The sequence below is a fragment of the Malurus melanocephalus genome, unplaced genomic scaffold (genome assembly GCF_030028575.1).
Source record: "Malurus melanocephalus ecotype Western Australia unplaced genomic scaffold, MMel_1.1 scaffold_386, whole genome shotgun sequence".
Taxonomy (NCBI): domain Eukaryota; kingdom Metazoa; phylum Chordata; class Aves; order Passeriformes; family Maluridae; genus Malurus; species Malurus melanocephalus.
Genome location: NW_026623618.1, coordinates 109,921 through 123,217, shown reverse-complemented (window position 1 = coordinate 123,217; position 13,297 = coordinate 109,921).

Genomic DNA, 13,297 nt, shown 5'->3' with positions numbered 1-13,297 from the left:
TAAGGAGAAACTCAAACTAGATTCAAATGAACTAGCTCAGCTACTGGAAACAGCGTAGCCATGGCAGCAAGCAGTTCATGTCAGCTGTAAAAGCTGCCTATAGAGGTAGGTAAATATTTGGACAACTTGCTGGCACGGAGTTCTTGCGCTACAACAGCTACGCTACYTCAGCTATTTTATGTGCCACTCAGAATGACCTCAACCTAAGGAGATGGCATAGTCATACCTTCTGGCAGCTCGATGCCTTGCACAGAAGGCTTGGAAGCACTCATGAAAAGAAAAGCAAATTTAAAACCCTACCAGTTCTTTATGGGTATCTGTATAGCAATCTTTTGGTCAAGAGAGATTAACAGATGYTTATTCCTAGTCTTGAGCTCTAAGTACCTTTTCCCTCCCCAGTACTCAAGCATCTGCCATTATAAAGGAAGCAATAACAATTATTATTGTATTCAAATAATATTGCAAGTCCTTGTATGTATATGTTTTCTATAAACAATGTGTTTGCATATTCATTTAATCACTGAGATGAACACTTCACAAACTTGTTTTTGTTTCTGCACTGTTAAACAGAGGAGCCCAAGAAGACTATTGACTTTGGCCAGTTTGTTTCAGAGTGTTCACTGAAGGCCTGACTCCATTTCTGTAAAAAATTGCAAACCTGGATCATTTCATTAAGTTGCTTTATAGCRCAGCCCCTAATGAGGGGAATAGACATGTGGTAAGACACTGTTGAATGTGTTGAAGAGTKTTAATCTCAAGGACTGGTCATTTATTATCCACATGGTTTGGTTTCCTGCCTTGAAGGAACATAACAGGCTAGTACTCCTGGGACAAAGAAGTAAATCATTAAGGTGCTTTCTGAGGCCTGTTATCTAAACTTRTTTTGCACCACTGCTTTTATATTCAGTGGCTGAGGGTGTTTTTACATGGTGACTGAGGTATTATTAGCTRCTGAATGATTGTTAGAAATCACTATAGCTAAGCCAGCTGACCTTACAATTCTACTGCCCTTAAAATGGATTTCACTAAAGGTATTTTTCTAGAATCTAATTTGGTGTAGACATGAATAATTTAAAGAGCTCTTTTACAAGACACCACAAAGGATCAATACAGATATAAAACATTCCCACTGCTGTATATGCCAGCTACTGCAAAAYGCTGTAGTATTCCTTTTGCAGAACAAATTGCAAACATATGCACCAATTCAATACAGATGATTTTGTTTAAATCATACAAGCTATCCATTAATTCAGTAGTTAATACTGAATTTTACTTCTTTTATTTTTCCTCTAATTACAAAGTTAGATACAAGAAGAAAAGAAAAAGTTGCTTTTCAGTGCTCTGCTTACGGAACAATAATAGCTATTCATTTTTCAGGGTTTATTTCTACTTTAAATCTGTGTAAATAGGCTAATATTTAAAACCTGTATTTCTATAATGAGGGTAGAAAAATGTTTGATACATATTTTGTCATATTTATGCTTTTTTGTTCTTATGCACAAAAGAAAATGGGACACGAGAAAATGCGATTATTTAGATGGCCTATGCTTATTTGGCTCAAATGGCTTGTTTGGTTACAAATAGGCAGAAAAATGCATAGAAAGGCCTTTGTCTGTGGATATTCAAGTTCTACAAAGTACATAGTCTTTATACTCTTATAATTAGACTTCAAAAATTAATATTGATAGGAAGGATGATAGCTGGCTCTGTCTAGAATTGCTTGGATCTGAAGTTCTACATCTGAGATTAAAGTTTTATAACTGTAGCAACCCACCCATACTGAATCTGGGAGAATCTTGAATACAGTGATGCCCTAGTATTTAACCTGAAAATTTAATTTACATTAATATCAAACTAAATTTACATTAATATCAAAATTTAATTTACATTAATATCAAAATCTAACTGATTGATCTAAAAAAATGTGCAGAAACCAGTGTAAGTGGTTAGTTGCTGTAAACAGCAACGTCTTAAGATAGATTACATTTATCACACTCATTGATGTTTTCTRCTGTGAAACCTCACAGCTTTTCTCTAGAACTTGTATATGCAGTTTATCACCCATCATTATGAGATAGCATCATAGTCAAGATTTTCCTGATTCCAAAACCAGCATGAAATACKTATATTTTTTTAATGTCTTAAAGTTCAGAGAAAATAAATATTTGACTAGCCCAGCTTTGACAATGGGTTGGATTGCATGACCTCCAGAGATGCCTTCTAATCTAACCTCTGCCATAATTTAAAGACAACTCTGTGGCCTAAATTACCTCATGTTTCAGTCACATGGAAAGATGGAAAAGCTTGAGGCCAGAAAATTTGTAAGAGAAAATGGGTGCTCTGTACAAATTTATGTTTTTGTTTCCATGTGTACTATTTTAAAACCTAGTTTCCAGACTGACTTTTTAAAAACATTTTCTCTAATGCGTCTATAGCTGAGCTGCTCTGTATTAATTCTAAAAAAAAAAAGCATTTCTCATGGAAAGCTTGACCGAGAGTTAATTTTAGAGGTGCTAGCAAATGCTGCTGTTATAAAGCCTCTTTTCCTGTTTATGGTAAGAATGATCTCCTCTTTTTCTCATATTTATTATCTTGCCAAAACCAGAGGTCATTAGCAAGGTGAATCTCTGTTTTTTCTGTGCTGCTGTCAATGTAATTTTAGGAAATATCCACAACTGCTTTACAATACAAGTTTTAAGATGGAACAAAACATTCTTTTAATCCACATTTTTTCCATTGCTGCTATTGATRTTTGTATTTGGTATAAGGGAGRTCAAGGGTTTTTCTRTTATTATTTATTTATTTAGAAACTGTACAGGATATATTGTTGAAATATGGAAGTCCCTGCAGTTTCTCTTATACAGTTAATTTCTGTAAAGTGAGAAGGGYTTTTCTAAAAGSTGTAATGATTGCARCTAATATGAGTGTCCATCCATTRGGGCTGAGGCCTAATGTCTTAGCTRAGCTAACATTAGAAGTACTTACAATACAAGCAATATAGTTGTATATTAAAAAAAAAAGGACAGATCAAGGGAAGAAAAGTTAAGGGAAGTTTTCCCCCTCCCAACAAAAAAAAAAGTATAAACTTGTTTGAGAGTTTCAAAATACAGTCACAACCCATCAAAATCTTTGATAGAAGAGGCTGGCCACAGGGTAGGCGCAGTTTCTTGTAATGGACTGTCAAAAACAGTGAAAATATATATAAACTATGATTAGAAGCAACTTGCCCAACATTACAATGCAGAGCAAGAAGTAGGATTCCAGTCTTATGTTTAGAAATCCTAAGACAAACACTGGATTTATAGTGTTCCTATCTTCTRTGAAGTTTAGGATTTAATTTTTTTGGCAGGCTAAAGAAGTTTGGCATAACACTGTGGGCTTATTTGGCCTTCTCTCCCTCTGTAATATTCTCAGAACAATATTATAATATAGTCAYGTTAGAAGAATTACTCCAGCACTTTCTGATTCTGGAGTTTCTTCTCATCCTCTAAATACCAGAGGTTTGAGCTGTTTCATGTCTGTGCAAGCACAGACACATATAGACACTCCCCCTATCCCAATATGTTTTAATTCTGAGCTTATTTCAAATTTCCARTATTTATTTATTGTAGATGCACTGATAGATTCAGATTTCCCACTAATAAAAAATAGTTTGATGTTTGCTTGCAGTGTATGGATGAATGAGCTGAAGTCAGAAAACCWCATCCTCTTTCTAACAAGCAGCTGAACCTTGGAGAAGTTGCCACTGTACAATMCCTGGGAAAATTATACATACTTTCCTTCCACAAAAGCCTGGATGCCTACWGATAAAAAACCTGAATATTTCATTGCTAATAAGAAATTATTAGAAAAATCAACTGAATATCCATTACATATTAATATTCAAAGAAAGACTGAAAACATTTAAATTATGTGAAACTTAGGTTAACAGGAGAAAGTTAAAGAAGATACCCTTACAATAAGTAAAAAAATAACCATATCTTAATTTTCTTACTGACTGAAGTGTTTAAGTTATTCAACCAAATTTTAACTTTTTGTCACTTTGAGAGTCGTTTGAAGAAGGCAGGTCATACAAACCTTGAATGAAAGTGAGAATATACAGAATACACCTCAGCCATTCAAAAGTCTGCAGAGCACAGGGAAGGAATAGCAGAGGAAAATGATGAAAATCATACWGAACAGGGAAAATTATAGTGAATTTAGGTGGAGGAGAAGCAGTCACAATCTATATCCCTCAAGGCTTTGAGTTTGCGCATTAATGACTGCCTTGGATTCTAACATCAGTAAGAATTAAAGTTTTTTATAACTGAATAGTCAATGTGARGATGAAGTATTTATAACTATTATTCCCATACTACAGCTTCTGTTCTTGATTAAGAAAATCTAAGTAACCATTTTATAGCCTGCAGAAGCGAAATTGTTCTTCTCAATGTTTTTCACATTATCCCAAAATACAGAAAAAGGGATATAGTGCTTTCTTCCATTTTATTTTGGAAACTCTCCCCTAGATCAACAAAGAGTTGGCGATTATGATGCACCACCTACTTGGTGGCTAAAGACTGAAATAAAATACAATCCTGTATTTCTCTTTGCAATTTTGGATTTCTCTTAAAAATTTTCAAGTCCACAAACATATTTCTGAAYATTTTATAATATAGATATTTAGTGGGATTTCAAGGATTTTATCAGTGACCTGCAGAACTTTATGCATTTGCATAGACTTTTTTATCCAGTACCTCCCTAAACACTTTACAGATTTAGCAGACGGTGAGTTAAAGTAGACAATAACTTTGTCAGAAGAGAAACCCTAGTGAAGGCCTAGCAGCAGCCTTCCTGTGCTCAGGAGAAAGTTACCAACCAAAAGTCTGATTCCGGGCTCTACAGAAGGACAAGAAAAGAGAGTGAGAAAGAGCAATCAGAAATCAATAAAGGGAGTTCCAGATAGATACAAAGAAAATGTATTTCAGTATGATGATACTGAAGTATTGGAGCAGGTTTCCCAGAGAGACTGAGACATCTCAGAGGTTTTCAAAACCCAACTGGACAAAGCTCTGGAGAGTCTGGTCTGAACTGAGTGCTGATAAACTTTGAGCAGGAGGTTGAAAGGACAAAAAGTGAGATGTAACTCTGATAGTCTCAAGGTAAATTTAGCCAAGTAGAACAAATGTATTTCCTTTGGGCATCATAGTCAACAGGATTTGCCTTCATCCCATTTGTGCCCTAGCCTGCCTGGCATTTTTGAAAGGATAGTGGCATACAACCTTCACTGTCTRAGAAAGTTATTGCCATTATTCATTATAAGAAGTAATATGTAATTGTACATATAAGCAGTAAATAATTCAACTGTTTTAAGACAAACATACAGGAAACAAAAATTGTCCCAGGAGCTGATGTCTGCATAAAAGACTGCATGACCACAAACCTGTTAGCATAGGCATGCAGACTGCCATGATGTATAGGAAAAGAGTGGGATGGAAGTGATGACACTGGCCACTGCTGGGCTCCAGTTCTTCTGTTCCTCGGATGCCCAGAGTAAGTTAGAGCATGACTTCTTAGCCAAGAGCTCTCTGGTTCAAAGGCTTTTAATCCCCAGATGATTCCAGAGATACAAGGAATGTAAGACATTTGTATTCCATCTCACGTCCCAGACTTTATATTTTTTTGCTGCAGGAGTGACAGTCTATACTGGATATTTGCAGAGGGCTTTTTTCTTGGTTTTGGTTTGTTGAGGTTTTTCTTTTCCCTTAGAAAAGACCACAGGTACTTTAGGTTTTCTGGATGGACTAGAAAAAATGCTTGCCATTGTTTGCTACCAGTTTTTTCTATGAGGTGATCATCAGAGGCTGCTTTTGGTTCAGGCAAGCATGTTAAAAAGCTTCTTTTCATTAATGGTCAGTAACTTACTGRGAATATTATTGTCAGGGCAGTGGATGCCAACACTTACAGAGTCGTTATGTGATCAGCAGTGTTTCCACAAGTCACATCATTACTCCAGAGTCAGAAAGGAGTATTACTCTCCAGAGTATAATATATGCTTTGCTTTTCTTCTTACTCTGAAAGAAGTTAAAGATCCTCATATTTCTGGTTTCAGTATACTCCCTTCTTCAAGGCCTATTACACTGTGGATTTTTAATGCATTCATACTTTTTGTGCCTATCAGTGAACTGGCACAATGCTAAATCAGCTTGGTGCATAATTAATCAGTATCAATTATACTCATGCTAGATACAAGATTCCCATCAACATCAGATTGCCAAATATACTTCCATTTCCATCTTACTTTCTATTGTAAGTAGTGTTTGGAGTAATTTGGAGATATCTATACTTACAACTCCTTGTGATTTATTTATAAGAGCAGAACAAGAATCTAGACTCTTAACAATGAAGATGTCTCAGAGGTCTGCCTATGTATAAATTGTAGCACCTAAGGTCAGCATTATGCTATTGTGTTTTCCATTGAAACATTTCATGGAAAACTGTCAGCCTCCTCATCTGTTCTGAGATTTGCCCCTTTTCTCAAGTTAGACACTTGAGAAGATGCTTCAGCCTTTTTTTTTATCAGATAGGAAGAGCCCTTCTCCCTTTATTATGACTCACTCACCCTTGCTGCATCCTCCTCCAAATCAATTTAAAAATATGAATCAAAGGAAAAGACACTTTAGAACATGTTTTTACAACAGTAAGTGTACATTTGGCAGGACATAACAATACCTGGATCCCTTGGTTTCATGCCATCAGAAAGCATCTAATCATGTCTCTGTGATGATACATAGAAACTGGCATGAAGACTTACTCTTTCCAGTCTAAAAATCATCAATTAAACAACATTTTCTTGATTGTGGCCTTTGCTCTAAATCTTTTGGCTATGACTTTAATAAGTGGCTGCAGGGCATTTTGCTCCCATGTAAGAATAAGCCTTGTATTACTTCTGAATACATTTCAAATACAGTGGGAAAAAGGTCTACATGCATCTTTTTATAAAACTCATCTATCTTTTGGGTCMTGTGAAAAAGAAAACATGTTAAAGGCCTGCTAATACTCACACATCAAATAAGCATGTCATATTTGAAATTCAGAATTGATAKATGAATCAGTTCTGTCTTTTGCTTCTTTACCTTTGAGGTTCATGACTCATTCTCTTACTTGAAGGATATCTGTCAGAATGTCTTTAGCCATTATTTCACAGTCAGACTATTCTAAAGTCTTGCACAAAATAAAAGTGAAATTTCATTTGAGACTATTTTGTATACTTTCTGACATTTTTCCTCAAAATTTTACAACCTTTGGAGAAACAGGCATGGTATTGTATTAATGTCTTACATAATTGAGGAGCATCTCAACTTATGCCCAAGAAAAATGCACCAAAACCAGCAATCTTTTGGTGTTAAGTGCATAATTTCATTAAAATTTACTTGTTGGTTGCTGGTCTTTTTATTTAAAAGGAGAAAATGCATCTCCTRTTGTGCTATGCAGAAAGAAAACAAAAGGAAATATCCTCACATTGGACTGSAAGAGGTTTATCTTAGATATTAGGAAAAAATTTTCATGAAAAGGGTTATAAAGTATTGGAATAGACTGCCCAGGAAGTGGTACAAGCAACATCCCTGGAAGTGTTCACAAAGTGTGTGGATGTGGWGCTTGAGGACATGGTTTAATGGTGAACATGGTRGTGGTGCTAGGTGGATGGTCAGACTTGATGATCTTAGAGGTCTTTTCCAACTTTAATATTTCCATTCTTCTCTTTGGAAGGGTAAGTAGATTAGCACCTAGGACAGAATGATGCTTTGCTCCTTTCTRTCCTTTTCCCAGCTTTTTCTGATATTGCCGTTGTGCCTCTTTTGAAGCTTCTTGCATTGTTTGCTACCAGAGCCAGAACAGCAGATTAGACAAGAGGTTACTCTACTATGATAGAACTCTCCATGTGTTTCACACTGAATTTACATTTAGATGATAACAGCARTCACTTGTTTTTTAAGTAGGCCACCTGTCCCTCAGGCAACTGTGTCAGYTGCTTAGGTTTAAAAATAATTTTTTCTAAAAAAATGTCCTCATACTAATAGAATCCTAAAATRTAAGATAATGATGCAAAAATTATATTGCTTATAAACTTCAATGGGGAGGAGTAAATCATTGCAGCTTTGTATTGCTCATTTACATCTAACTTCCCTTTCCCTCTATTTTTTTCTTCTTTCCAGCTGAATCAGATAAAATTCTTCATCATAGAAAAAGCACACACAGAGAGACAAATAGAGATCATCTATTGATCTATTGGTCRGCTTATTGTTTGATCTATTGATTTGACTCAGCTTATGTTCAGTTTATATTAAAATTTATGGGTTTCTRTTTTGCATTACTGGGTAAAGCCCTATAAACTTTCTCTTGAAGAGTATGTTGTYTAATAGTCAGAGGTTTAGGGCAACTAGTCTGTTTCAGAACATGGCCTGCTGCAAAAAAATTCCCAAGGCTGAGAAATTAAAAGAAAGCTACAAGGGAAAGATAGGCTTGGAGGAGTTAAAGAGGAAAACTATTTGGGAGCATGAAGAGAAGATATAGGAGATGAGGCTAAGTAGTAAAAAAAATGGGCTAATTCACCTGTCAGTTGACTTTGTGAGAATCGTTACAGTGCAGCAGTCTTGTCTTACTTTTCATGCATTTAATGTCATATTCAGAAATCCTTATGATGTTACAAAGCTTTAATAAGCCTTTTTAGCTGCTTAGCATCATTCTTCTGATCTTCTAGTTGTTTCCAAAAGTGTTACCTCTTTTCCTAAAGAGATTGAGAATATTTCCCATACTTCTTGATGCTGTTTCCTAGTATCATAGAATGGTTTGGCTTGGAAGAGGACCTTGAAGATCCCTGTGGTAGGGACACTTTCAATTAGACCAGATTACTCAAAACCCTATCCAACCTGGCCTTGAACATCTCCAGAGAGGTGTCATCTGCATCTAGTTTCCTAGATACACCTTGTATACATATAGAGATGATAAATGAGAATATGTTTTCATTGTTTCCTGATCTCCCGTTCCCCCCTACAGCCTCTGTCAAGGAAGTACCTGCACTCTTCCTATTTCTTCCAAAGCCTTCTTCATACAAGAAAAGCATTTATTGAAATGCCACTTTTGTRTATAGAAAGCTCTCTGAAGCTGGAGACAGTGATTTTGGAGGCATATACTTTTAGATAGAAAATAAATTTTTGGCTTCAGTCATAAGGGAAACTGRTTTAAAGAAACTGAACCAGATCTCTTGTTTCACAGCTTCAGAAGTGTGTCTTATTTCAGATAGTTTGAATACTTAAAGAATTACCAAAATCAAACAAGAAGACACACTCCCTCCYSGCCCCAATTCCATTAGGGAARAAAATCTTCTCTGTGAGGAGGGTAAAGCACTGGAACATKGCCCATGGAAGTTGTAGATGCCCCATCCCTGGTCTAGTGGAAGATGTCCCTGCCCATTGCAGGCGAGTTGGACCTTGATCTTCAAGGTCCCCTTCCCACCCAAACCACTCTATGATTTTATGACTCTATGATCCCACAATATATGCAAAGAAGAAAAATAGGATAACTTTGAGATAGAGCTTTTTCTGCTTGTAGAAGTGAAATAGTGAGGGAAAAGTTCAGTTTGTTTTAACTTACTGCTTTGTTGAAMAAAARAAATCTGTAGTCTAAATCCAGTCGGTTGCTTTTTTTCTTTCTCATGAGCTTAAGCAGGCAGTGTAATTTCGCAAAGCTTCAGATTTTTTTTTCCCCTGAAACTATCTAGGGATGTTCTCAATAACACATAAGCATTTGAAAAATAGTTTGAAAAACTTAGTATCTCTGCCTAGCTGTTGGTTATGAAAACAGCTAATATAGCAATTTTTGAGGAATGTAAACTGTGTAAAGCACCAAGGTTAGACAAACGGGAGGCAATAATCACGGGTTTGTAAGTGTCGGGGAGTGAAAAGAGAGTGGCTGGAGGAAGAATCTGCTGTCTCCAGRGGTGCCCCGAAGCTGGACACCGCTGGGAGGGAGCTGGAAGCAGCGGCGGCCGCTCGCAGCCGAGCCCAGGCGGCACCTGCGGGGCGGGCGGGCTCCCGCTGCCATTGGCCTGGCGCCGCTTCCCGCCTCCTTTGAAAGCTCGGSAAGGGCGGGCAGCAGCGGTGCCTCGCCAGTCGGGCAGCAGGGCCGCCCAGGCCGGACCGGGAGCGCTGGGCCAGCGCGGGAAGCCGCAGGTAATCCCGGGCAGCCGGCGGGGAGCGCTTTTCCCCGCGTTTTSCCTCCTGGGGACTGGGGCGGCTCGCTTGAGTTGAGTGAGCGCCACCGGGGTTCTTTGCTCGCGGGTTCTTCGTGCAAGGTGGCAGCGCTACACGACGTTTGTGTGCTTAGTTTGGCAGCTTAGTGCTTTATAGTAAGTAGTAGTCTTTTTTTTTTTTTTTAAATTATTATTTTTGGGGGATTGACTTGTTAAGGTAGGCTTGCTGTCTAAGCAGCTGAGCTTGTGTTTGATCCAGCTGTAATGATTTATAAACGTGTTTCTTAAGGCCCCAGCTCCTCCAGTAGCAGGGCAGGACTGTGTACTTTGGAACTGGTGCTTATGAAGGAGTGATGGAAAAACTTGTCTTATGATTTCTATTGTGGCTTATCTTTTCATCCACTCGCTTAGCTGCCAAAAAATAGTGAYATTGATGGTGAACTTAGAAGGAAAGCTTTCTCCTTCTTCTGAGGTCCTTGATGATGAAAAATAAGGAGCGAATGGAYCAAAAATAATAATCTGGAGACCTAGAGTTCATGTAATTGCTGAAATTCCTCTAATTCCAAAACTGCGGAACATATTTTCGTTAGGTGGTATTTAAGGATTTAGCAAGTGTATGCTGATGAAGAATATGGTATAATCTACTTATGTTTGGCTTTAGTGTGTTTTACTCTTTCATAATTGGGTGGGAATAATAAATCATTTGTAATTACTTCATTTGTTTTAAGGAGAAGATTCACAGATCTAATAGGGCTGGATACAGAATAGGTTAGACCTTAATAAAAGTTTGCAGATTACCCTGATTTATATGCTACTTGAAGAAAAGGCAAGGACGAATTATAAGTGACTATAGTTATAGGAGTGTACGGTAAACTTGAATGTAGAACACCTACTTATGTTTTCATCTGCCCTTAACATAGCTKCAATAAAGGTTACAAATATATGTGAGCTCCTTAGAACATGTGTACTTACATAGCTAATTAGTGCTGAAACTACTTAGGCTGAGAACAGGTACAGTTTTTCCCTATCAAATTTCTGCATAGAATTCTGCTATGGCTTGACTACACAAACAAGCTGCCTTTTTTTTTTTTTTTTTTTTTTTGTAGTAGTAGTAGTACTGTTTATTCTGTCTATAAACTGTAAAGTCAGCTTGAACTAGAAACTTCTATATGGTTCTTGCTTTCCCCCCACCACAAACCCAATCTTGCAGCTTCAGTTCTCCCCATTGTAGAACTAAGCAGGGTTTTGGTGGAAGCTGCTTTTGAAAACTGCTCGAGTGTCTCTTTGGAAATAGTCAGAATTTTAATGCACAGGCTGGCTGGCTACGTTTATAGAATTACTGTTTCCAATAATATCCCTGCTGATCTCATGAAAGGGAAAAAAGTAAACAGTAATGAAAAAGATGCTGGGTTTGTTCCAAGTGAAGAGAACAGTAATTTTTTTTCCTCTCAAAACTCTGCTTCTGTACTCTTTCCCTCTCCCTCCCTGGGAGGTGAAAGGGAATGTGACTTGTATGTGAGTCTCCCCATGGAATTCTGTATGTGTGTGCAAAGTTTAATTTTCCTCAAAATAAATTATCATTTTGCAAGTCTTGTTATCTTTCTCATAATTCCTGTCTGAAAACAGTCTTCTAAAGTTAATCTAGTTTAAAGTAAAGATCAAGAGACGTGCTGCTACTTCCTCTGCCAAGTTTTGTGATTTCACAAATATTCCACTTGCTTTCCAAGGTTTCTTGTTATGCAGGACTTGAAAACAGTTGTTACCAGATTAAAGACCCTCTCCTGCAAGCTGCTTCTCACAGATGCAMCTCTGAGCTCTAGACTTCAACCCCTCATCTGCACAGATGGGCTTGTGAGGTTGTGTGTGAATTGTAGCCCTGGAGAAAATGTACTGCTATTACTTAAATGCAGTGCTTCAGAGAATATTATTTAAGAGTAATGCCAGTGTTTCGGCTTACTGCTCTATCTAAATAATTTGGACAARTGCCAGTAAAGTTTCCAGTCTTTGCTTTTAACCTTTCTTAAGTGGCTCTTGTTTAATTAAGGAAAACCAGGGGAGGCCTCTGTTTAGCCTTTGCTGTATCTATTTGTATGTTTGCCTGTGGACATACATATTTGTCATTTGCATTGCTATTTCTACTCTTGATCTGTTACTCTGTCAGTTATTATCCTCTCTGTAGAACAGCTTGAAGTAAGATATGACTCTGCAAAGGCTTGCATGTGATTGTGTATGCAATTAAGCATATTGTAGATGTCTTTGTAATCAGTTAAAAGCAAGTGCCCTGCCCATGGTACCTTTGTTTTTTTTTCAGATTTCATTTTAAAGGCGTCATTACCTAGTTAGGAGAATWTGAGGRMTGGCAGGGGGATCACAGTGGCAGTAAAGAGAGCTRTGAGGTTTCAGCAGACTTCTTTGGTTCAGCACTACAGGTGTGTATGTGTATTCACCTAGCAACAGGAACARCAGTAGCCTTGCTGAATTGTTTATCTGGTTGTAAGAGACTGTTTGCATTAAGGCTGCAGGAGATAAAACTTGGAAATCCTGGCATTCTGTCGGTGGCAGAGCTCTGCTTGTCACTGTTGGACCAGGGTRGCTTCCCTGTCCCACAGAAATCTGAGAGTGCGGAAAATTTTTCCACTCTGTGCTGGAATAAAGCAGATTCTCTCTTCCCTTCCCCCAAGCTTTTGTGGRAAAAAACAAAGTGTGAGCAACCCAAGCAGAATAGCCAATAGCTGGGTGAAGGGGGCTTTCCAGGGCTGTGACGAACAGGGGGTCAGGTGCCTTCCTCGAATCCAGGGCTGTGTGCCGGGCCGCGCTCTGTCATGTGCCCGCTCGGCGCTGAAGCCGGGTGACTAAAGCCGGACAGGTGTGTATCGGCCCGAGCGAGTTTCGGTGAGGATGAGTTGACACCTCCTTCCCCCTCCCTTCCTCCCCCGCCAATCACGTGTTTCTTACGCTGGAAAACTCCCAACAAAATCTGGCTGCTACGTAATGACGGGGGAACTCTTTTGAAAACCAAAGAGGGAGGGAGGGAAACGTACCCCTCCAGCACCGCAAAAAAAAAAA